This window comes from Mobula hypostoma, chromosome 21 (genome assembly GCF_963921235.1).
Source record: "Mobula hypostoma chromosome 21, sMobHyp1.1, whole genome shotgun sequence".
Taxonomy (NCBI): Eukaryota; Metazoa; Chordata; class Chondrichthyes; order Myliobatiformes; family Myliobatidae; genus Mobula; species Mobula hypostoma.
In genome coordinates, this window is record NC_086117.1 from 59,614,067 (window position 1) to 59,638,867 (window position 24,801).

Here is a 24,801-nt window from a genome sequence, read left to right on the forward strand (position 1 = left end):
TTCATGTGAAACTCAACATGAAGAAAGTGAAATTGCAAACAATGGCGACTGAAACTGAAGGAGGGTGAATTTTCTGTATACAGTGTAGTCACTTAACAGAATTGGGAACTTTGAGCCAAAATCGATTTGTCAAAAAAATCGGCATGTACACACATGCGCACACAGGCTTCATGGTCATGATAGTCCTTCTCCGGGTAAACAATTTTAAAGCGAGCGTCTTTTTCCGTAAAAGCGAAAATCCTCTTTTGGTTAATGAAAACAGGTACAGGTCTTTCGTAAAAGCGAAATGTGTCCTCCATAATTTTGGAGCTCTGTAAAGCTTTATGGAAAGCATTGCAGCCAGAGTTGCTATTAAGCAGACCAATCACAGTTGTTGTGATCTGCGTCGCCATGACACAGTTACATTTTGGGAAAGGTGCGCGCTAGGCTACGGCGTAAGGTTTGCGTAGAGTACAGCGTAGGGTTCACGGCTACGCCATACCTACAGCGTTGATTTGATGCACAAGTATAAATCAGCGTTTAGAATTTGCCAAGAACTATCACAGTCATGGATAGACCATGATCACCCATGTCATACGACATGGCACATAATGAACAAGTAAGTGCAAAAATAGTGATGTAGTGTTCATGGGTTGATTCAATGTCTGTTCAGAAATCTGATGGCAGAGGGGAAGAAGCCATTCCTAAAACGTTGAGTGTGTCTTCAGGCACTTGTACAGTGCCTATAAAAAGTATTCACCTTCCTTGGAAGTTTTCTTGTTTTATTGTTTTACAACATTATCTAAGGATACACGGTGTATCGGAAGGATAGGAAGGTAGGCAGAGGGGGAGGCGTGGCTTTATTGGTAAGAAATGATATTAAATCATTAGAAACAGGTGATATAGGGTCGGAAGGTGCAGAATCTTTATGGGTTGAGCTAAGAAATCGCAGGGGTAAAAGGACCCTGATGGCAGTTGATGACCCTAATAGGCCTCCAAACAGCTGCAGTGATGTGGACTACAAATTACAAGACATAGAAAAGGCTTGTCAGAAGGGCAGTGTTATTATAATTGTGGGGGATTTTAACATGTGAGTGGATTGGGAAAATCAGGTCCGCACTGGATCTCAAGAGAGAGAATTTGTAAAATGTCTGCGAGAACAGCTTGTTGTTGAGCCCACTAGGGGATCGGCTGTACTGGATTGGGTATTGTGTAATGAACTGGAGGTGATTAGAGAGATTGAGGTGAAGGAACCCTTAGGAGACAGTGAACATAATATGATCGAGTTCAGTGTGAAATTTGGAAAAGAGAAGCCAAATTCTGATGTGTCGGTATTTCAGTGGAGTAACGGAAATTATAGTGGCATGAGAGAGGAACTGGCCAAAGTTGACTGGAAAGGGACACTGGTGGGAAGGACAGCTGAGCAGCAGTGGCTGGAGTTTATGCGAAAAGTGAGGAAGGTGCAAGACAGGTATATTCCAAAAAAGAAGAAATTTTCCAATGGAAAAAGGATGCAACCGTGGCTGACAAGAGAAGTCAAAGCCAAAGTTAAAGCAAAGGAGAGGGCATACAAGCAAGCAAAAATTAGTGGGAAGCCAGAGGATTGGGAAGTTTTTAAAAGCTTACAAAAGGAAACTAAGAAGGTCATTAAGAGGGAAAAGATTAACTATGAAAGGAAGCTAGCAAATAATACCAAAGAGGATATTAAAAGCTTTTTCAAGTAAATAAAGAGTAAAAGACAGGTAAGAGTAGATATAGGACCAATAGAAAATGATGCTAGAGAAATTGTAATGGGAGATAAGGAGATGGCGGAGGAACTGAACGAGTATTTTGCATCAGTCTTCACTGAGGAAGACATCAGCAGTATACCAGACACTCAAGGGTGGCAGGGAAGAGAAGTGTGTGCAGTCACATTATGACAGAGAAAGTACTCAGGAAGCTGAATAGTCTAAGGGTAGATAAATCTCCCAGACCAGATGGAATGCACCCTCGTGTTCTGAAGGAAGTAGCTGTGGAGATTGCGGAGGCATTAGCGATGATCTTTCAAAAGTTGATAGATTCTGGCATGGTTCCGGAGGACTGGAAGATTGCAAATGTCACTCTGCTATTTAAGAAGGGAGCAAGGAAGCAAAAAGGAAATTATAGACCTGTTAGCTTGACATTGGTGGTTGGGAAGTTGTTGGGAGTCGATTGTCAAGGATGAGGTTACAGAGTACCTGGAGGCATATGACAAGATAGGCAGAACTCAGCATGGATGCGGGTGAGGGCATCATTGATGACAGCAGAAGGGAAACCACGATCCTTAAAGAAAGAGGACATTTGAGATGTCCTGGAACGGAAAACCTCATCCTCAGAGCAGATGCGGCGGAGACGGAGGAACTGGGAATAGGGAATGGCATTTTTGCATGGGGCGGAGTGGGAAGAGGTATAGTCGAGGTAGTTATGAGAGTCAGTGGGCTTGTAGAAGATGTCAGCGGACAGTCTGTCTCCAGAGATGGAGAACGAGAGATCGAGAAAGGGGAGAGAAGTGTCCGAGATAGACCAAGTGAATTTGAGGGCTGGGTGGAAGTTTGAAGTAAGGTCGATGAAATTGACGAGCTCAGCATGGGTGCAGGAAGCAGCACCAATGTAGTCATCAATGTAGTGAAGGAAAAGTTGGGGAGCAGTACCGGAATAGGTGTGGAGCACAGACTGTTCCACATAACCAATGAAGAGGCAGGCATAGCTGGGGCCCATGCGAGTTCCCATAGCTACACCCTTGGTCCGAAGAAAGTGGGACGAGCCAAAAGAGAAGTTATTGAGTGTGAGAACCAGTTCCGCCAGCCAGAGGAATCCGCCATCTTTCCCTCTCCACCCCTCTCCGCCTTCTGCAGGGATCGGTCCCTCCGCGACTCCCTGGGCCACACGTTCCTCCCCACGGATCTCCCACCTGGCACTTATCCCTGTAAGCACAAGTGCTACACCTGTCCCTACACCTCCTCTCTTGCCACCATTCAGGGCCCCAAACAGTCCTTCCAAGTAAGGCAACACTTCACTTGTGAGTCTGTTGGGGTCATCTATTGCATCCGGTGCTCCCAGTGCAGCCTCCTCTACATCGGTGAAACCCGACGCAGATTGGGGGACCACTTCTTCGAGCACCTCCGCTCCGTCCGCCAAAACAGACAGGATCTCCCGGTAGCCACCCACTTCAACTCTGCTTCCCACTCCCATTCAGATATGTCCATACATGGCCTCCTCTACTGCCATGATGAGGCTAAACTCAGGTTGGAGGAGCAACACCTCATATACCAACTAGGTGGTCTCCAGCCCCTTGGTTTGAACATAGAATTCTCCAACTTCCGGTAATTCCCTCCCCCTCCCCCTCCCTATTTTACTCTGCCCCCTCCCCCAGCTGCCTATCACCTCCCTCTTGGGTCCGCCTCCTTACTACCCATTGTGTTTTCCCCTATTCCTTCTTCACCTTTCCTGTCTATCACCTCCCTGCCTCCCCTCCCCCCACCTCTTTATCTTTCCCCTTACTGGTTTTTCACCTGGAACCTACCAGCCTTCTCCTTCCCACCCTCCCCCCACCTTCTTTATAGGGCCTCTGCCCCTTCCCCCTACAGTCCTGACGAAGAGTTCCGGCCCGAAACGTCGACCGATCTTTTCCACGGATGTGGCCCGACCTGCTGAGCTCCTCCAGCATGTTGTGAGTGATACGTGGATACAGCGTTGGCTGATTGGCAGGAAACAGAAAGTGGGAATAAAGGGATCCTATTCTGGTTGGCTGCCGGTTACCAGTGGTGTTCCACGGGGGTCCATGTTGGGGCCGCTTCTTTTTACATTGTACATCAACAATTTGGATTATGGAATAGAGGGCTTTGTGGCTAAGTTTGCTGACGATATGAAGATAGGTGGAGAGGCCGGTAGTACTGAGGAAACAGAGAGTCTGCAGAGAGACTTGGATAGATTGGAAGAATGGGCAAAGAAGTGGCAAATGAAATACAATGTTTGAAAGTGTATGGTAGAAGAAATAAACGGGCAGACTATTATTTAAATGGGGAGAGAATTCAAAGTTCTGAGATGCAACGGGACTTGGAAGTCCTTGTATAGGACACCCTTAAGGTTAACCTCCAGGTTGAGTCGGTGGTGAAGAAGGCGAATGCAATGTTGGCATTCATTTCTAGAGGAATAGAGGATAGGAGCAGGGATGTGATGTTGAGGCTCTATAAGGCGCTGGTGAGACCTCACTTGGAGTACTGTGGGCAGTTTTGGTCTCCTTATTTAAGAAAGGATGTGCTGATGTTGGAGAAGGTACACAGAAGATTCACTAGAATGATCCGGGAATGAGAGGATTAACATATGAGGAACGTTTGTCCACTCTTGGACTGTATTCCTTGGAGTTTAGAAGAATGAGGGGAGGCCTCATAGAAACATTTCGAATGTTGAAAGGCATGGACAGAGTGGATGTGGCAAAGTTGTTTCCCATGATGGGGGAGACTAGTACGAGAGGGCATGACTTAAGGATTGAAGGGCGCCCATTCAGAACAGAGATGCGAAGAAATTTTTTTAGCCAGAGGGTGGAGAATCTGTGGAATTTGTTGCCACGGGCGGCAGTGGAGGCCAAGTCATTGGGTGTATTTGAGGCAGAGATTGATAGGTATCTGAGTAGCCAGGGCATCAAAGGTTATGGTGAGAAGGAGGGGGAGTGGGACTAAATGGGAGAATGGATCAGCTCATGATGAAATGGCGGAGCAGACTCAATGGGCCAAATGGCCGACTTCTGCTCAAAAAAAACATTCAATCACAGAGGACTTAAATTGTGTTTTTTGACACTGATCAACAGAAAAAGAATCTTTCATGTCAAAGTGGAAACAGATCTCTACAAAGTGATCTAAATCAATTACAAATAGAAAACACAAAATAATCAGTTGCATAAGTGACTGATGAAGGGAATAGACAGAGGGGGTGATGGGATTCCTTAATGATAGACGCTGCCTTTTTGAGGCATTCCCTTGAAGAAGCCCTCGAGGCTGGCGAGGCTAATGCCATGATGGGACTGGCTGATTTTGCAGCCCTCTGCAGCTTTTTTCCAATCTTGTCCAGTAGACCCTCCATACCTCTTCAATCTATTTTTCTTCTCATAGCTCAGTCACCCCTTTATCCTTTGTTCTCTTATACCATTCTCTTTACTTTCAGTTAACTTCTCCTTCCACTCCCCTCTCAATTCATTACCTCTTCTAACACAATGTTAATTCTCTACCTCCCCCCTCCATAAATCCGCATTCTTCCCTCTCCCCACCCCAGTTCTAATTATATTTATTTACTGTCATACAGTTCGGAATAGGCCCTTCCGGCCCTTGAAGCTGCCTTGCCAAGCAATCCTTGAGCCCAATCATGAGACAATTTCCAATGACCATTAGCCTACCAACTGGTACATCTTTGGACTGTGGGAGGAAACCAGAGCAACTGGAGGAAACCTACGCAGTCAAGGGGAGAACGTACAAACTCATTACAGGCTGCGGTGGGAATTGAACCCGTGTCGCTGGTACTGTAAAGTGTTGTGCTAACCATGACGCTACCCTGCCAACCAACAAGCCCGCTGGACTTAAGAATTTTACCTGACTGAAAGAGAAACCAGTGTATTGGAAAAGCAAATGGTAAACTTGTACATCAGATTGGAGCATGATCTGTATTTGCTATAAATGGAAAATTTACTCACCTTAATTTTTGGCATGTACTGATTATAGGAAAGGGGTTTCACCTTAATGCCTTGACAACTGAGTGGCATGATGGATAACTTCACAAGGGTCCACACAGTAGCATGGGGTTTGAGGATTATATTGCCTGGGTTTTATTGGAAGAGGCAAATCCCTTTCTATGAACTAGACGGATTTCTACAATAATTCAGCAGCTTTCATGAATATTTTACTACTGATGTCAGTCCACAATTCTGATGATTTATTAAATCCAATTTTATAACTTGCTGTGGTTGGATAAGTTTTAAATCTCTGGCTCAGGAAAAGAAAGAACTTGCATTGATATAGACTTTTAAGATCTAAGGATAGCTAAAAACACTTCACGGGCAAGGAAATAATTTTGAAATGCAGTTTTTTGTCACTCAGGAGAATCCTGCAGCTAATCTGCATACAGCAGTTTGGATGGTGCCCTGGCAGAGGGGACAACATGCTTCCACTCTAGTTCCTTCTGTAAGGTCTACAGTTGCTTTTGGATGCATGGTTATTTGGAAAACATAGAAAAAAAACAGAGACATAGAAAACCTACAGCACAATACAGGCCCTTCGGCCCACAAAGATGTGCCAAACATGTCCCTACCTTAGAAATTACTAGGGTTACCATAGCCCTCTACTTTTCTAAGCTCCATGTACCTATCCAAAAGTCTGTTAAAGGACCCTATCATATCTGCCTCCACCACCGGCGCCGGTAGCCCATTCCATGCATTCACCACTGTGTAAAAAACTTACCCCTCACATCTCCTCTGTACCTACTCCTCAGCACCTTAAGCCTGTGCCCTCTTGTGGCAGCCATTTCAGCCCTGGGAAAAAGCCTCTGACTATCCACACGATCAATGCCTCTCATCATCTTATATACCTCTATCAGGTCACCCGTCATCCTCAGTTGCTCCAAGGAGAAAAGACCGAATTCACTCATCCTGTTTTCACAAGGCATGCTCCCCAATCCAGGCAACATCCTTGTAAATCTCCTCTGCATCATTTCTATGGTTTCCACATCTTTCCTATAGTGAGGTGACCAGAACGGAGCAAGTGGGGTCTGACCAGGGTCTAAAATAGCTGCAACATTACCTCTCGGCTCCTAACTTCAATTCCACAATTGATGAAGGCCAATACACCATATGCCTTCTTAACCACAGAGTCAACCTGTACAGCTGCTTTGAGCGTCCTATGGACTTGGACCCCAAGATCCCTCTGATCCTCCACACTGCCAAGAGTCTTACCATTAATACTATATTCTGCCATCATATTTGACCTACCAAAATGAACCACTTCACATTTATTAGGGTTGAACTCCATCTACCACTTCTCAGTCCACTTTTGCATCCTATCGATGTCCCGCTGTAACCTCTGACAGTCCTCCACACTATCCACAACACAACCAACCTTTGTGTCATCAGCAAACTTACTTAACCCATCCCTCCACTTCCTCATCCAGGTCATTTATAAAAATCACGAAAAGAAGGGGTCCCAGAATAGATCTCTGAGGCACTCCACTGGTCACTGGCCTCCATGCAGAATATGACCCATCTACAGCCACTCTTTGCCTTCTGTGGGCAAGCCAGTTCTGGATCCACAAAGCAATGTCCCCTTGGACTTGAGGTTCTTAATACTTCAAAGTAAATTTTATTATCTAAGTACATATGTCACCATATACAATCCTGAGATTCATTTTCTTCTGAGCATACTCAACAAATCTATAGGATAATAACTATAACAGAATCAATGAAAGACTGCCCAACTAGAGCATTCAACCAGAGTGCAGAATACAACAAACTGTGCAAATGCAAAATGACGGTACAATAAAATATAAAAATATCAAGAACATGAGATGAAGTGTCCTTGAAAGCAAGTCCATTGGTTGTGGCAAAATTTCAATTATGGGGCAAATGAAGTTGATGGAAATTATCCCCTTTAGTTCAACAGCCCTCTGGTTGAGGGCTAGTAACTGATCTTCAACCTTGTGGTGAGAGTCCTGAGGCTCTTGTAGCTTCTTCCTGATGGCAACAGCAAAAAGAGAGCATGTTCTGGGTGGTGGTGTCCGAATGATAAAAATCCTGCTTTCCTGCGATAGCATTTCATTTAGATTACTCATTGGTTGTGAGGGCTTTACCAACAACAGTCAGGGCCATATCCAATACCTGCTTAAGGACTTTCCGTTCAAAAGCATTGGTGCTTCCATACCAGGCTGTAGTACAGGCAGTCAATTACTCTCCATTACAGGCCTATAGAATTGCACTTATGTGTTTGGCGCAGGACAGATCCTCTGAAGCAGTAACTAGGAATTTAAAGCTGCTAACCCTCTCCACCTCTGATCCTCTGATGTGGACTGACTCACAGACCTCTTGTTTCCTTCTCCTGTAGTCAAAATCAGCTCCTTGGTCTTGCTGACATCGAGTGAGAGACTGTTATGACACCACTCAGCCATATTTTCAATCTCAATAGGAGTCTGAATGCTTCCTCTCAATGGAGTAGTTAAGGGCCAGAGACTCACTAGTGTGGAAATTTGCTCTACTCACCATGGAGGGTTTAAACTAGATCGACAGAGGGACTCCAGAGAGCCAAGTCAGTGAGAAGACATGGGTATATGCAACAAAGAGTGCAGCTATGGCAGATAGGTCCACCAGTTTTAAATTGCATCTATATCATTGCACATAGCTTAACAGTGAGGGCAGGGTTGTGTCTAGGGGCTGGGATATATAGGCCATTATAGAAACATAGCTGAGAGAAGGGCAGGACTGACAGCCCAATGTTCCAGGATACCAATGCTTTAAGCATCACAACAAAACAGGTAAGAGGGTTGTTTTCCTTTTGATAGAAAGGATATTCTTGAAGAATCATCTAATGAGGCCATTTGGGTAGAACTCAGAAGTAAGAAGGGGATGGTTACCATGGTACAGTAATATTATAAATACCCCCAAGTAGTCAGCGGGAATTAGAGAAATTGCATGTAATTGTGAGAAGAGAAACTGCAAGGTAGGTGAGCATGTGGAGAGAAGAGAAGGGCAGTGCTTGTGGGAGATTTCAATTATCCTATTATTGTGGGTGGTAAGGTGGAGATATTTCTCTACCAACAGAGGTGTAAGGTATTCCTTCCCTCCGCCAGCCTGCAGGTCATTCTTGGTAAACACAAAATAATCTGCAGATGCTGTGATCAAAGCAACACTTTTAGTGAACTCAGCAGGTCGGGCAGCATCAGTTAGAAACGATGAGTCGACGTTTTGGGCCGGAACCCTTTGTCAGGACTGAAGAATGAAAGATGGGGAAGGATTTGAAGAATGCTTGTAGCTTCAGTTGAAAGACCAGTAATTTGAAAGACAAAGGGGTGGGGGAGGGGAAGCATTGACGTCATAGTCCTTGAAAACAATGGATAGTAGAAGAAGGAGGTGGAACCATGAGGGAGCTGGGGGAGGGGATAGAGTGAAATAGGGATAGGGGAAGGGAGGGGGAGGGAATTACCAGAAGTTGGAGAATTCTATGTTTATACCAAGGGGCTAGAGACTACCTAGATGGTATAAGAGGTGTTGGGGTCATCTATTGCATCCGGTGCTCCCGGTGCGGCCTCCTCTACATTGGTGAAACCGACGCAGATTGGGGGACCGCTTCGTCGAGCACCTCCACTCCGTCCACCACAACAGACAGGATTTCCTGGTAGCCACCTACTTCAACTCTGCTTCCCACTCCCATTCAGATATGTCCATACATGGCCTCCTCTACTGCCATGATGAGGCTAAACTCAGGTTGGAGGAGCAACACCTCATATACCGTCTAGGTAGTCTCCAGCCCCTTGGTATGAACATAGAATTCTCCAACTTCTGGTAATTCCCTCCCCCTCCCTTCCTCTATCCCTATTTCACTCTACCCCCTCCCCCAGCTTCCTCATGGTTCCGCCTCCTTCATCTACTACCCATTGTTTTCAAGGGCTATGACGTCAATGCTTCCCCTCCCCCACCCCTTTGTCTTTCAAATTACTGGTCTTTCAACTGAAGCTACAAGCATTCTTCAAATCCTCCCCCATCTTTCATTCTTCAGTCCTGATGAAGGGTTCTGGCCTAAAACGTCGGCTCATCGTTTCTAACTGACACTGCCCGACCTGCTGAGTTCATCCAGCGTACTAAGGGTCATCCTTGGGCAAGGTGTAGTTTCTGTCTATTCCGCTCCCCCCCGCCCCCCGATCACAGTCATGCGAAGCGATGGGAGCAAGAGGTACATGTCACAAGTCCTGGTTATGCGACCACTGACGCCAGGCAGACAATCTCTGAAGTGTACTGATAATGGCTGGGGTCACCTGTCTTGTGAAGATACCGCCCAGAAGAAGACAATGGCAAACCACTTCTATAGAAAAATTTGCCAAGAACAATCATGGTGAAAGACCATGATGGCCCACGTCATTTGACATGGCACATAATGATGATTGATAATGAAGATGATTATTGATTGGGCCATCCGAGTGCAAGGGGCCTGGATGGGGCAGAATTTGTGCAGTACTTCTGAGACAATTTCCTCACACAATATACTGTATAGAGGAATCTACACAACACACAGTACCAATAGATTTTAAATTGCTATATAAAAAATATAGAACAGGTCCACAAGTTAAATTCCTGAACTGGAACAGGGCCAACTTTGAGGCATTAATTAGGATATAGCCAGGGTGAAATGGGTGACTCTATATAAAGGCAAAGGAACAGGTGGCAAATGGAAAGCTTTTGAAGGGTCGTATCAAGAATCTAAGGGCAACATGTTCCTGTTAGGGTGAAGGGTAGACTTGACTTGACAATATTGAGGCTTTGGTAAGGAAAACAGAAGTGTACATCAGGCTTAGGCAGCTGGGTTGGAATAAATGTCTGGATAAATATAAAAAGTTTAAGAGCAGGATTAAGAGAGAAATCAGGAGGGAAAAAAAGATTCAAAGATTAAAAGTACATTTATTTTCAAAGTATGTATACAAAAAACAACTCCGAGATTCGTCCTCCCGTAGGTAGCCATGAAACAAAGAAACACCATGGAACCCGTTTAAGAACACATCAAACCATATGCAGATAGAACAAATCGCGCAAATGGCAAAAAGCAAGTGGACAACACATAGGATATCAAACATCAAACCAGGAGTCCAGTAGTATTCAGTTCAGTTCAGTTCAGCGTCACGTCACTAACCCGCTGCAGGCCAAGTCGGGTATGAGATGGATTTGGGAGATAGGACGCAGGGATAAAGATGGTCACAAGTGTTTCTTCAGGTATATTAGCAGGAAAAGGGTGAGACTAGGTCCTCTTAAAAACCATCTGTGGGGAGCTGCAAAAGATGGCTCAGATTTTTAAACCTATTTCTCATTAGTGTTATGAAGGAGAATATCATGGATATCAGAGAAAGTAGTGAGGTCTTAGATCATATGCATATTACAAGGAAAGCATTGGCAACCTTGAAGTACACTAAAATGGGCAGATCTCCAGGGACTGATCGAATGCGTACCTGGATCTCAACGGAGGCCAGGGAAGATATCATGTGGAAATACAGTATTTGCTTCATTGTTAGCACTGGTGAAGTTGCAGAAGACTTGGGAAGGTAGTTATTGATCTAATGCTGAAGAATGGTAGCAAGGACAGGCCAGGGAACTCCAATCTGGTGAGTGTGACTTCAGTTGTAGGGAAGTTACTGGAGGGAATTTTGAGGGGCAAAATTCACCATCACTTAGATAATCATGGCCTAATCAGGAATAGTCAGCGAAGTTTTATGTATGGGAGGTCACTGCGTAACTTCAAAGAGGCAGAAACAAAGAGGTAATTAAGAGAATAGATGAAGGTAGGACAGTTGATGTTGTCTACGTGGCCTTTGACAAGTTCCCACATGGAAGGCTCAGTCATATGTGATCCAGGGAGTTTGGGAGGGGGGAGCTAGCAAGGTGATGGTTTAAATTTGATTTTCCGACTGGATGCATGGACTAGTGAGGTGCTCCAGGAGTTAGTATTGGCACCTCTGCTATTCATTGTTTATGTTGTTGCTTTGGATATGAATGTACATGACACGACTAGCAAGTTCACTCCTGATATTAAATTAGAGGACTGTGTTGACAGTGAAGCAGGTTATAATGAATTGCAAAGAGATGTTTGTCAGTTAGGGAGATGGGCTGAAGAATGGCAGATGGATTTCAACTTTAAGTAAGTGTTGCGAGACACATTTTCAACAATCAAACCAGCTTCGGACCTACACAGTGGATAGCAGGGCACTGATGAGTGTTGTGTAACAGAGGTACCTAGGAGAACAAGAGTACAGTTCACTGAAAGCATCGACTGAATGGTGACGAAGGCATTTAGCAAGCTGGCCTTCATCAATCAGGGTACTGAGCGTAGGAGTAGAGACATATGTTGCAGTTATACTGTATGTCATTGATGAGGGTGCACTTGGGAGTATTGCATACAGTTCTGACAGCCTGGTTATAGGATAGATATTGTCAAGCTGAGAATGATGCAGAAGAGATTTACAAGAATGCTGCCTGGACTAGAGGGCCTGAGTGACAGTGAGAGGTTGGTCATGCTGGATCTTTATTCATGATGAGGCCTCTGTGGGTCAGAGACAACCATGGATATTGCACCCTAGCTGTCCAGATATGCAAACCAGGGTAGTACAATATGGAGAGTAAGCTGTTGCCTATGTAGAACGTAACCCCTCTACACGCATCTGATGAACGGCAGAGACTGATACAGTTTGGAACCAGCAACGTCGTAGGAATTACCAGTCAGTGTTGAGCTCAACATAGGGATTCCAGTGCAGGGACTGCCTCAGGGACATTTTGGATTTATTCCTGAAGCCTCTCCCATGAGTTGGTAAAGCTACAAGGCAGAGGAAGATTTGAGGTCAGAGTTTTCCTTCTCTTCGATGAGCTGCCAACCATGCTTGATGAGCCCCATCTGCCCAATCTGGTTTTACGGTGCCAGAAATCTGCCTTTGCCCCCTCTCCTGTCAGTAAAAATGGTTCCACTGGGCTTACTAGCTAAGCCACATGTGAAAGCCAGGCGCTGGACTTGGTTAGCGGAGGCCATTTGAGACGCATGTCATTGGAAGCATTTACTAGGTAGTGGGGGCTTGGCCCCATTACCAACCCCAGCTATAATAACCTCAGTAGTTTATAAAGTCATGACGGGTATGGATAAGGTGGGACAATCATAGTATTTTCCCCAGGGTTGGGAAGTCCTAAACTGGAGGGTATCAATACAATAGAAGAGGGGAGAGATTTAGAAATAATCTGTTGATATAGAGGGTCATGAGTACCCATAATGAGCTGCCAGAGGAAGTGGTTGAGGTGGGTACTATTGTGTATTTAATATTTCAATGTTTGAAAAATGCATTAATTGCATTTGCCTGCAGGAAAATGAATCTCAGGGTTGTGATGACATACTGTGTATGTACTTTGATGATAAAATTTATTTTGAACTTCGAACAGCGTGTCTGTTTTGCGAGTTAGGTCTCAGCTATGTGGACATCACATTTGATAAAAAAGTGGACAGAAAGTAATTGGCACTTTAATACCGGGAATGTTAGCCTATGAGAAGGCAGTGACATTGGGTCTTGTATTCTTCCAATGAATTTGGAGATTCTAGTTAAGTGCAAGGTCCAATAAATGGCTATGAAATATATTACTGATTAACTTGTTTTATTGATACAGATTGAGCAATAGGTATTGGTCAGGATAGGAAGCTTTTTTTAAATTCAAAACCTGCCATGAACATTCATTTTAAATTATACAGAGTTCCTCACTGGAAAAGCAGCTCTTGGAACAGTACACTGAGGTGTCAATACACAAAACGTGGAAAGGACCAGCACAAACCTACAATAAGTTGAATGATGTAAGGTTTTTCTCTTTGGAATGAAGGAGGATAAAAGGCGTCTTAATCGAGGTGTAGATCAAGTGGATGGCCAGAGACCTTTTCCCCAGGGCGGAAATAGCTAATCTGAGGGGGATTAATTTTAACATGATTGGAAGAAAGGATGGGAGGATGTCAGAGGTAAATTAAAAAACAGAGAGGTGGGTGTGTGGAATGCACTGCCAGAGTGCTGGTGGAAGCAGACGCACTAGGGATACTTAGGAAACCCTTAGACTGGCACATGGATGATAAAAGAATGGAAGGATACGTAGGAGGGAAGGGCTAAATTGATCTTAGAGATGGTCAAAAGATTAGCACATCATGTGCTGAAGAGCCTGAACTGTGTTGTTCTGTTCTTGACCAGCAGCACAACTCCTATTTCCAAGAAAAGGAAGACAACATTAACACTGGGATTCTAGTACTTCCTGGAATTCCTCATTGCAATTCCCACTTTAAGTTCCTTATTTTTTTATGCTCTGTAATGTTGCCTCTGCTGTTAGTAACGAGTCAAGTTCCAGGCACAGTATGAAAGGAAGGTTATTGAGCTCTGGGTAACGGAGCAGGAATGGGATATTTCAACCATGTTGGAGAGTTTGGAGATGGTAGTGGTTGTTACGCACCATCATTACAACTTGCTTATTTGCTGAGGCTCATGGATCTGTACTGTGCTGTCATTAAACATTCATTTCACACTTAGACCTGAAAAACAAAGTTATTTTGCACATCTGGCTTGCAAAGAAGTATAAACCACCCACATAAAAACAGTTTTTCACAATTCAAAGAAGGCCCACTTGAGCACAAAGAAAGAAAGAAAAGCCTGTTTATTTAGCCTGTCATGATGGGGCTGGATGCATGGACCCTCTTGCGGGTACGTTCGCTCTCAGATTTACCATCTCACTCTTATCCCTTGCTCCCTCACTGTAGTTTTTCTTCAGCAATCCCTGACCTTAGAACCAAATCACTTCCAAGACTTTTCATCTCAACTTCTCGATATTTATTGCTTATTTATTATTTTATTTTCTTTGTTTTTGTTTCATTTTGTATTTGCAGAGTTTTGTAGCCTTTTGCACATTGGTTGTTTGTCTTATCTGCAGTCTTTCATTGATTGTATTGTGTTTCTTTGTACTTACTGTGAATACTCACAAGAAAACAAATCTCACAGTTGTCTACAGTGACACATAAGCACTTGGATATATATACAGTATTTTTTATTTATTGAGATACAGCGCAGAATAGGCCCTTCCAGCACTTCAAGCCATGTTGCCCAGCAATCCCCAATTTAATCCTAATCACAGGATGATTTACTTACTCACCAGTACGTCCATGGACCATGGGAGGAAACCCATGTGGTTACAGGTAGAACCTACAAACTCCTTACAGATAGCAGTGGGAAATGAACCTGGGTTGCTGGTACTGTAAAGCATTTTGCTAACCACCATGCTAACACCAGCCCCAAATCTGACTGTATTTATCATACGACTGATAACACAATGTCATAGACATCCCGGGTTTGATACCAGTATGATGTAGTTTACTTGATATTGCAACTGACATATTGTTATACTATTACATCATTTGATTCTGAATAATTTGCACCATTAAATTTATTAGATTTATGAGAGCACAAGAAAAATTACATTGCTTTGCACTTTTGGAAGCTATTGCATTACATTTTCTCAATTTGGTAATTCAAACAGACAGCTAACTTCTACACAAAAATATTTTGCTTTGAAATACTTTCCTCTTTGCAGTATGGCCGCTTTAATAAACAAAGCCAACAGTTCCTTGATATTTAACAATGAATTGTACAGAACACGTTGATCATGTTTCCCAAGACATAGCCAGGGTTTATTAGCAATTAGTGCAATCTCGCTACTCGAAATTAGTTGCTTATTCCAAATTAAACTAAAATTAATAGAAAGCTTTCAAGTCTGCTATGGATGTTGGGATAGATTTCCCTCCATAGTTGCATCACGTTTGCCAAACAGTTAAATTAAAATGTAAACGAAAAGGTAAAAGTTTTTAAAATATGTGAAGTGTTTAGCATCTGTTTTATTTTTGGTCCTTTATTCTGAATATTATTTGCAGCTTTAAAGAGCGTTTGACTGGATTAAAACCGAAAACTGATGCCTAACCTCCCCTGAGCAGCGTTGTGTTTATTAAACTGGAAAATGAAACACTCCGAAAGGAGAGATTTCGAGTAAGAAATCAATGAATAACCAGTTTTGAATTGAACTTATTAGCGAAACTTAGAAATTTAACAGTAAATGGGGAAAAATTGAGACTTTTTGGTGGGATTGACTAAGGAACTGATTTCAGCCGAAATGCCAACCACGTTTTTACTAGATTTTGGTAAACGGATAAATAAAGTCAAAAGACAAAAATTTTTCTTACTGTTGTCCTGATTATCGCACACACTTGGCTGACCAATTTCCTTAAAAATCCGCAAGGAATACTGGTACGTACTGCAAAGGCCCAGCAAACTGCACCGCTATTGGTGTAAAGGGCCTCGATGACAACAAAGTCAACACCCATTTCTTCTCCTAATTGGAAAATATTTACGAACCCCCTCTTTCTATTGGATGATCTGCATGTCATTCAAATCAAATCCTCTCTTTCGATTGATGAACTTTGCACAACGTGTCTCTTCTTACGTTGGATTTCATTGGGTCAGAATGTGGATGCCGCTGATTAATGAACTCCCTAGTCAATCACCTGCCTGTAGTCAAAGAAGTCAAATGACGATTGGATCAGACTAGTGCCAGTCATCACCTCCTCATAATCTATAGGTTAGTACCGAGAGCAGTCACGTTACATCGGTTTGTGATTGGCGAATGTATGAGTGCGGGGGGCGGATTTTGATCGGCGTCGGCGTCGTCGTGTGAGTGGGGGCCGGGAAAGCTGAGTGGGGAGTTTAGCCGCTCCCCGCCACAGCAGGAGGAGGAGCGGAGCGGAGTGAAGCATTAACAGCGGATTTTAATCGGCTGAGATTCATAGTTATTCCTCGCCGTTGCGAGGGTATTTCTTGCCTCTCGTTCCCTCTCCCTGAATTAAATTTAGTGCGGGGGGCGGGAGCTCGAGCTCGCCAGCCGTGCCCTCCCCTTTCGCTCAGGTAACGTTATTAATCGGCGGAGAAATCGCCTTAGGGAAAACTCCGCCGCAGGTTTCTTTCAAAAAAAAGGAAGCGATTAACGCACTTCAGGGTGCCTCGGAGCAGCCGAAAGAACCTTTTCGATCCCGCTGAAGTGTTTTCTTCACCTTTTCGGTCCAAATACGAAGTTTATTTTATCTAAACCATCCTGCGCCCCTCGCCGTTATAAGTGAGGCTGGGAGCAGCGACAAAAGGAGCAGAGGGCCTGAGCCGACCGAGCTGCTGTGTGGCGAGGCGAAAGGAGAGAGGGTCCGGCACAAGTTAACAAAAGGTGTTGGTAATTGATCTGTCTGGAACGACGAGTAGAGAGGCGCCTGTCCGAGGAGGTGCGAACGAGCAGGGAAATCTTCCAAAACTGGGTCACCGCAATCCAGGTATGGTCTACAACTAAACGACTTTAAACAATTTTTAAAGGGAGAATTTTCTTTGAGAATCCTGTATTTCGATTTTTTTTGCACTTAACGATTGTTTGTACCGGGCTTCCTTTTATCCTTCTTTGTGCATTGGAATGATTCCCTAACTACCTGTTAACTGATTCCTAATTTTTTTTTGCACCCATTTCCCACAGACAAAAGGAGGCATAAACCGCAATTCACTCAGGCACAACGAAGGGATCACCAGAATGTGCTAAGGTGGACACTTGTACTTGTTTGCCTGCGTGTTTATCGTTGTATCTTTTGTTTCAATTGAATTGAAGAGACAATGTAATGGCGTGAATCTATTTAAAATATTATGATTGGTTTCCGTTAGAGTTGAAGCAATGCCGGGTTAGGAGATTTTGTTGTTTTTAAACGTTTTGTTCTGTGATAGTAAATTGCGATTTCAAATGATTCACAGTGGCATTTTGTTACAAAGCAAAAACATAGTTGGCATTTTAAAAAAAAATCCCAACCCAACATTCAGTTCTTCCTCTCACTCCTTCCCATCAAGTTTGGAATGACTTTGTTGGAGATTATTTTAAAAATCCGTGTATCATAAAATAACCGAACAGTAAATGTCGATATTTTAAAACGTTTATGTGCTTCCCCGCCCCCCGCAATAATGGAATTTTGGAATTCCTTTCTGCGATGTGCAAAGATGGTTAAAAATTTTGCTCTGTTTAATCGGCACGTTGACTTCTGGAAAGGTTTATGGACGAAAGTGAAGAATAATGCTGTCAGTGTTTACATTATAAACGAGCCCTGACTCCGCCCCTGTCACTTTTATTCCTTAATGGATTTTGTTGGTGTAGCAATGACACTTTTATGCCGAGCGTGGCAGGTGAACCAGCGTGGTAGTTGTAGAGCGAATGTACATTATGTAGGAAGTTAGTATAAGATACAGAACATTTACCAGTTTCTGATATGGTAATTACCCAGAGTTTACTATTTGATTTGTTTTTTTATGTCTGGTTTTTAAATTGTTAGTCTCCCTATATAACAGCTTGCCATTTTGTTGAACGACTCCCGTGAAGCGTTTTGGGAATTCTTGTATGGTACCGGTTTCTAAATGCAGGCAAGCTAAATGTGTCACTGCTGAAAGGAACAATTGTATATTTCTTCTCGTGCGTTAAATGTTGAAAAGAATTTGCATTTAAATAGTAAGTTTAATAATCCAGTATGTCCCGAACCCCCCTCACAATGCTTTCGTGTCAATTTGCACATACACAAAACGCTGGAGTTTGCAGTTCTGTCTAAGCAGATGTCTTGGGGGATAAATTGAGTTGGGAAAACGCGCAACTTCAAAACGGTGTGATGGAATATTTAGCCTTCTCACCTGAACGTATCTCCAACTCCATCACACTGAGCACGGGGGGACCCCCAGGGCTGTTTGCTCAGTCCACTGCTGTTCACTCTGCTGACCCACAACTGTGCAGCAATACACAGCTCGAATCACATCGTCAAGTTCGCCGATGAAACGACCGTGGTGGATCTCATCAGCAAGAACTACGAGTCAGCATACTGAGCGGAGGTGCAGCGGCTAACGGACTGGTGCAGAGCCAACAACCTGTCTCTGAATTTGAACAAAACTAAAGAGATGGTTGTTGACTTTTCAGGAGCGACCACTCCGCTGAACATTGATGACTCCTCCGTAGAGATCGTTAGGAGCACCAAATTTCTTGGTGCTCACGTGGCCGAGAATCTCACCTGGTCCCTCAACACCAGCTCCATAGCCAAGAAAGCCCAGCAGCGTCTCTACTTTCTGCGAAGGCTGAGAAAAGTCCATCTCCCACCCCCCCATCCTCACCACATTCTACAGAGCAGCTGCATCACTGCCTGGTTCGGAAATTGCACCATCTCGGATCCAAGACCCTGCAGCGGATAGTGAGGTAGCTGAGAAGATCATCGGGTCGCTCTTCCCACCATTAGAGACATTTATACCACACGCTGCATCCGTAAAGCTAACAACATTGTGACGGATCCCACGCTCCCCTCATACAAACTCTTCTCCCTCCTGCCATCTAGCAAAAGGTGCGGAAGCATTCGGGCTCTCACGACCAGACTGTGCAGCAGTTTCTTCCCCCAAGCTATCAGACTCCTTAATACCCAGAGACTAGATTGACATCTACATAATTTATTGTTGTATTGTAATTTGTCCTCTACTGTGCCTGTTGTCTTGTTTATTATTTATTGTACTGCCCTTCACTGTTTTGTGCACTTCATGTAGACCTGTGTAGGTCTGTAGTCTAGTGTAGTTTTTGTGTTATCTTACCTAGTCTAGTGTAGCCTTGTGTTGTCTAATTTAGTCTAGTGTAGTTTTATGTTGTTGCACGTAGCACCATGGTCCTGGAGGAACGTTGTTTTGCTTTTTACTGTGTACTGTACCAGCAGTTTATGGTCGAAATGACAATAAAAAGTGACTTGACTTGATTCGCTTCATTCTGAACTGAGGAGCATTCTTGGGGTGCTAAAGGAATTGATTGACCCAATCGCCAAAATGTTGACATTTGCATTTTTTGTGTGTGTTGCTTTGGATTTCCAGCATCTGCAGGTTTTCCTTGTCTTTTTGAATGTATTTAAATTTTAGTGCTAAGACTATAATGTTATTTTACAAAATCATCAGTGCAATTTAAACTGGATCAAATGAGCTGCAGTTAGATTTTGTTTTCAATGCCTAATGTTTACAGTAGTTATGCAAGAGTCTTAAGCACCCTAGTAATAAAAGTTACTATAGTACTGTGCAAAAGTCTTGTGTGCGTGTCTGAGACTTTTGCACATTTCTGTTGCACTGTTCTGCCACAAATAAAAATCAGATTTCATGACATTTGAATGATAAACCTGATTCTGATATGCGTCTCTATTGTAGACTGAAAGTGGGGAAAGGGGACAGGGAGAGGGGAGGGAGTGGGAAGCACCAAAGACATTCTGTAATTATCAATAGAGGGCAGGGAGATGGTTGGGAAAAGGGGAAGGGAGAGGGGAGGGAGTGGGAAGCACCAAAGACATTTTGTAATGATCAATAGAGGGCAGGGAGATGGTTGGGAAAAGGGGAAGGGAGAGGGGAGGGAGTGGGAAGCACCAAAGACATTCTGTAATAATCAATAGACTTGTTTCCAATCAAGTGATCTTGCCTGGTGTCTCAGGGCTGGGTGTGCCTGCACCTGTTTCTTTCCTCCCTCCCCCACCTCTGCCCTGGCACTCCTCTGCCACCTGTCCCACACCTCTCCTGTGGCCTTCTACTCTTGCCATTCCCAACATCCTTTACTCCTGCTAGATTTTCAAACTCTCACTCTGCTCCACATTGACAAACTCAGTACTGTGCAAAGGTTTGGGCACCCAGGCTCCATATATGCGTCTAAGACTGTGGATGTGTCTCAGATGTTTATGAAGGATTGTCACTGACAGGATATGGAAGATGCAGCATAAGTATCTCAACAATGTGATATAACTAGATAATCTGGTTTTGGAAGAAGGATGCTACTGATGATAACTTCTGTGTTCTTCAAAATAGAGATGAAGAAGTTTAATATCAAGCTGAGATGCTATGTTATAACTAAATTTGTTTGGTTATCTTATGAAGCTGACCATTAATAGTGTGGCATTCCCTCTTTGTCAGTAGCAGCAGTCAGTATTTCTCATACTGATGTCTCTGGAGTGGGAATTGGCTGTGATTGTTTCCAATATCAGATAAAAATTCCCTTTTAGACAAGGGTGTTGTGAATTTTCCCACATCTGTCTCTGGAGCTGTGCCCGATTTATCATACTTATCTCTTTGAAAAGCTCAAGATATCAACCTGGTGTTCAGTTGAAGGGCAACAAAATAAGATTAGATTCTGTTTGAAACAAGTGATGAGAAGATAGAAAAGCTACTTGATTGTGAAGAATCGCAAACACAAAATGCTGGAGGAACCCAGCAAGTCAGGCAGCATCTCTGAAGTGGAAGAAACAGTCGATATTTCAGGCAGAGACTTGTCGACTGTTTATTCTCCTGCAACGATGCTACCTGACTTGAGTTTATCCAGTATTTTGTGATGTTCAAGATTTCCAGCAACTACAGAATCTTGCTTATGATTGTGGAGAGTGACTTGATATTTTAATGCCTTTGGTATTTCCGAAGATGTGCTGGTTACGTTATTTGCTCAAGCATAATTTATTGAGATACAGCGAGCAATCCTCCTATATAATCCTAGCCTAATCAGAGAACAAAGAAAATGACCAATTTACCTGCCAACCAGTAAACATTTGGAATGTGGGAGGAAGAACCTCAGGGAGGATGTACAAGTGCCTACAGGCAGCAGCAGGTCAGCGTACTGTAACGCATTGTGCTCGTCACTACACCATTGTGCAGCCCTGATCTTTCAAAGTTTAAAAAAAATAAATTTGTCATCTATGTACGTATGTAACCACATACTACGCTGAGATTCATTTTCTTCATGCATTCACAAAAAAAATTTAAGTAGTACAATAAAATCAATGGAATCTAGATACAAACAAAAGTTGACAAGCAACCAATGTGCAAAAGAAGACAAACTGCAAATACAAAAAAAGGCATGGTTAGCATAGTACCGGAAACTCGGGTTCAATTCCCAGTGCTGCCTATAAGGAGTTTGTATGTTCTCCCCATCGCCATGTGGGTTTCCTCCCACAGTCCAAAGACATACTGGTTGGTAAATTAATTGGTTGTTGTAAATTGTTCTGTGATTAGGCTAGGATTGAATCAAGGTGTTACTGGACAGTGGCTCGAAGGGCCTATTCCATGATGTGTCTCAATAAGTACTTAAATAATTAGTAATAATACTACTGAGAACATGGGTTGTAGAGTCCTCGAAAGCTTGTCACACAGGTTCAAAACCTGATGGCTGATGGGTAATAACTGTTCCTGAACCTGGTGGTGTAGGACCTGAGGCTCTTTTATCTCCCCTCTGAAGTTATCAGTGAGAAGAGAGCAAGGCCTGGCTGGTGTAGGTCCTTGATGGATGTTGCTTTCACCATGGAAGTAAATCCAGCAACCAGCTTGTGCAGGCCAAGACTGAAAACAACATGCAGGTGTGTTTTCCCTCTGTTTTAGTTTGAAGGAAAGGAATTAGAAATTCCAAGCTCCGGTGCCAGAACTTGTACACTGTTCCTTCCTGCCTGCCCAGAACTGCATCAAGGTTCCCTGTCTGCTTCAACTCCATACGTCCATAGTAGAAATAGTTTATCTGGCCCATTCTGCATGATGTTGACTTTATGGGTATTATCTGGGTGCAGGTCAATGGGTCTAGTCAGGTTTGGCACAAGCTAGATGGGCCAAAGGGCCTGTTACCTTATTGTAGTGTTCTATGACTGTGAAATACTGTGGCAGTATTGACAAAGATAAAGTGAATGACTTGTGATGAGATTTCTTTTGAGGAGTTAAAGATAATCAGTCTTTAAGATGTGGAGACAAACAGAAAGCTTGAGGATGAAGATCTGCAATAGAGTGAAAGGCAAGAGTCTTTAAGGGTTGGTTGTGCAGGGCAGTGGAGGATAGTAATAAAGTAGAGTTGGTCTGGATTAATATTCAGAAATTAGCAAAGGAAATTAATGAAAATGTCAATTAAGGAAGGTTTCAAACTTGTTCTTTATGTGAAAGCTGTACCAAGCCACGAGATGAAGAATTGTCCTCCTAAATTTGTCATTGGAATGGTGTTTGAAGTCTTGGACACAGATAAGATGGGAACAGAGTATTCAGATGATTGGTAATTTGGGTCACACAGTTCATTTGCCCCGGCACTTGTTCACCGATTTTAGATCGACTAGACTGTTGAGTGTTTCCAGCATTTGTTATCATTTTAAATTTCTATTGTTCCTGGTATTGCTCTGCTAGTTTTCAAAAGTAATGAGATAGATTAATTTGTTCTGACTTCTAGATGTGATTGGAAAAACAACTGAAGTCTTTTCAAGTATTTTGGCCTATTGCTCACAGCCAATTTTTTTATGTACTTTATTTTTCTTTGCTTCATCCATCTTTCACTGTATAATAATTAAGCAGCTTTTCTGGCCATATCTGCCTGTTTACTTCTGCTCTTTAGTCCTTCTACACTTTTATCCTATTTGGATGCACTGTGTCCTTCACAGTTTCCATGACAACAATTAAAGGAGCTTCAGGAACTCAGGATTAGGCTTCATATTTGGGAGGAAATGAGACTGTTCATCAGAACTGGAAAGAAAGAGGGGAGCTGGCCAGTGTTAAAAGGTGGGAGAAGATCTATCGGGTGATGGGTGGATCCAGGCAATGGGGACGGATAAGCAGGTGGCGGGGTGGGGTGGTGTGGAAGAGTGGAAATGAGATGAGAAGCTGAAAGGTAAAAGATGGAAGTATCAAAGGACTGGAGAAGGAATCTGATAGGACAGAACAGTAGACCATGGAATAAAGGGAAGGAGGTGAACCAGAGGGAGGAATGTGTGAATGATGGGGAGATCCAGAGCTGCAAAAGGGAAAGTGATGGGATAAGAAAAAAAAAACTGGCCTCTGTTCTCAATTTTAACTACTTTGGGATCTGCTTATGCCACATACAGGTTTTCCCCGCTATCCGAAGGTAGAGCGTTCCTATGAAACGGTTCGTAAGCCGAAATGTAATAAAGCAAAGAAGCAATTACCATTTATTTATATGGGAAAATTTTGTGAGCGTTCGCAGACCCAAAAATAACCTACCAAATCATGCCAAATAACACAAAACCTAAAATAACAGTAACATATAGTAAAAGCAGGAATGATATGATAAATACACAGCCTATATAAAGTAGAAATACTTTTCCACAATCATTGTCGGCACTGTTCGCTGAAGCGAAAATCTCACGCAAGCGCTGTCCGCAGAAACACGGTGCAAGCGCTCTCCAGTAACCTTTAAGCTATGAAGCTGCCAAATCATACCAAATAACACATAAAAATACACAGCCGATATGAAGTAGAAATAATGTATGTACAGTGTAGTATCACTTACTGGAATCGGGATGACAGCTGATTGCATCGCCTCTGATCTGGGCCGACATTTACGTGTGGGGCGGCACCTAATTAATTAGAATGTTTATTTCGGCTTTTTTCTTAAAGATGTGTGGTGTGTCTCCCGGCTACTGTTGCATTCTCCGTGAATCGGTACTCTATCTGTCTGCGGCCTGGGTGTTGGGGTAGTGGGACACTGGGGTGTCATCTCGTCGTCTGTTTCCATTAGAGCAGGCAGCTCATCTTCTCCTATGACTGCCTGCCTCGATGTCGAAGGTCGAGGTTCGTCGTCTGCTGTGGCTGATGTGGAAGGCTTGCTTGACTGCTGAGCCTCGCGCATCTTTCTATCATACAGTTCTTTGTAAGGACTGAAACCATCTTGCAAATATTCCCTAAAACGATGTACCTTTTCAAAATTAAAGTCATACTTTATCATTGCAGCGAAAATCTCACGCAGTTGCCTCAGGTTCATTTCGCTACTGCATTCGGTTTCGATTGTTATCTTTTCCTTTTCCAATTGCATCAGCTCTTCATCTATCAGTTCTTGGTCATGGGATGCCAAAACCTCTTCAACATCATCTTCGTCAGCTTCCACAAGTCAAACTCACTTTGTCCTTACTTCGTTCACCACAATCAAAATGTCTAGTTTTATGCTAAATGTAACATCCTTACGAGCTCTTTCAGGCTTTTCCAATA

The 24,801-nt window shown here is 43.3% G+C and overlaps 2 protein-coding genes across 13 annotated transcripts in view; one reads left to right on the forward strand and one right to left on the reverse strand.

Annotated features, from left to right (window-relative positions):
* Nucleotides 1-16,079, reverse strand: part of tango2 (transport and golgi organization 2 homolog (Drosophila)) — a 281,648-nt gene extending 265,569 nt beyond the window's left edge. For 7 of the 8 annotated variants that reach the window (XM_063074129.1, XM_063074128.1, XM_063074127.1 and 4 more), the window contains exon 1: nt 15,966-16,079. The gene's annotated coding sequence lies outside the window, so the exon portion shown is untranslated. The remainder of the gene's footprint in view (nt 1-15,965) is intronic. The other variant, XM_063074120.1, reaches the window with a different exon arrangement.
* Nucleotides 16,080-16,456: 377 nt separating this feature from the next.
* The window catches only part of arvcfb (ARVCF delta catenin family member b), a 508,908-nt gene continuing 500,563 nt past the window's right edge, over nt 16,457-24,801 (forward strand). For all 5 annotated transcript variants that reach the window (XM_063074131.1, XM_063074134.1, XM_063074130.1 and 2 more), the window contains exon 1: nt 16,457-17,096. The gene's annotated coding sequence lies outside the window, so the exon portion shown is untranslated. The remainder of the gene's footprint in view (nt 17,097-24,801) is intronic.